This window comes from Arachis ipaensis, chromosome B04, assembly GCF_000816755.2.
Source record: "Arachis ipaensis cultivar K30076 chromosome B04, Araip1.1, whole genome shotgun sequence".
Lineage (NCBI taxonomy): Eukaryota > Viridiplantae > Streptophyta > Magnoliopsida > Fabales > Fabaceae > Arachis > Arachis ipaensis.
Genome location: NC_029788.2, coordinates 129,635,676 through 129,637,478, shown reverse-complemented (window position 1 = coordinate 129,637,478; position 1,803 = coordinate 129,635,676).

Genomic DNA, 1,803 nt, shown 5'->3' with positions numbered 1-1,803 from the left:
CGGTGAATTATTAATTCTTATATATATATATATAGGTTGGAATCTTTTGGAGAAATAATAATAGAGGGAGAATTCAAGTGTATACAACACTAATAATTCTACTGGTTTGAAAGAACATTTTCTAGCACCTATCACCTCTTATGCCTAAGCTATGATGAAGTAAATTAATTTCTTATTAGCTGCAGGAAATTAAATTATTTAGGAAATTGCACCTAATTATTTGTAGAGCAGTAGTTATGCACTAAATTATATACCTTCGATCATGTTATTTATTTTCTGAATATGTTTTAATTTACATTATATATACACACTGGAAAAAAATTAGAAAAAATAACATGGGTTTCTGTTTTATTATATTAATTATTAAAGTCATTAAACATTTTGTCAATATATATATAACACGACAAAGCTGTACCTATGTATCAGCTTTTAATTTATTTAAACATTCTTACAATTATTCTTTTATCTTATTGTGTGTACCTATGAGTTTTTAATTTGAACACCCTGGGGATTTATCCTCTTGTTAATTTTTGAGCTACGTACTAATCATTCCTTATTAGTATTTTTATTCAGCGTGGTAAAGGATATATAGTGTGTAATTGCGTTTGTCTCATGATATGGAAACAATAGGTAATGATTAAAACACTACTTTTATGTAAAACAAAGGAATAATGATACCACGTTATTAGAGAAGTAAATATTATTAGGGGTGTTCATGGATCGCATTATATTTGTAAATTTATGATAATTATTTATATTTAATCTGTATTGTAAAGTCTTACGTCGGTTGGATAGGAAAACGAAGCATGTTTTATAAGAGTGTAAATACTTTTCCTTAGTATGACGCGTTTTGATGAGTGTGAGAGTTTCATCTATCATTTTTATCGTCAAAGACATCTGATGTACAGATCAAATTGGATTATCAAATTTAAACATAAAAAGTGTGGATATTATATCGGATTCGATGAATTTAATGCAAATTAGATCTAGATATCCAATTTTATCCGCGAACACCCCTAAATATTAATCATCACTACTTTGTGGTAATTAACGAAATGGCAACCACACATCAGCTAAATAACCATCTTTGTTCAACTTAATTAGAAAAACCCTTGTTTGCTAACATGAATGGTGAATAATTGAATACCAAGATCATATTGGAAAAATATCATTTCCAAGCTGCATTTCCATATAAACTGAGTGAATTATTATGCCAACTCATAGTCTATTATTTTCTTTTTTAACTTAGACATTTTGGAATTTGGATGCTATACAAACCAACCTAGCTAGTTGCCATTTCTTGTAGCTATGGTGCCGTCATTAATTATACCAAAACTATACCCTATCTCTAAAAATAAAATAAAAATAATAAAAAGAAGAAATGCCAATAATTTGGATACTTCTGCCCAAACCACAGTGATACTAATACTCTAACAGTATAGATTGTTTAGGGTAGCTGCAAAAACATGTACGGTTAGGTCAAATTAAAGGAGATCAGAAGTAATTTTGGATTTTAGGGTTTGGGTTATAACTACCTCTAGTTAATACCCCTAACAAAAACATTATCTTAATTTTGTATTTCTATTTATTTATTTTTTCTTTTCTTTAGTCTTGCTATATAATAAGGTGGAACCTAATATGCAGTAAATTTTACGGAAAATTGATAATTAAGAATCGTTAGATAAAAATTTAATTAAATCATTTAACAATTCTCAACTAACAACTTCATGTAAAATTGACTGCACCTGAGTTTCACATATTAATATAATAAGTATTTTGAATAAAGATTTAATTTAAAAGTTT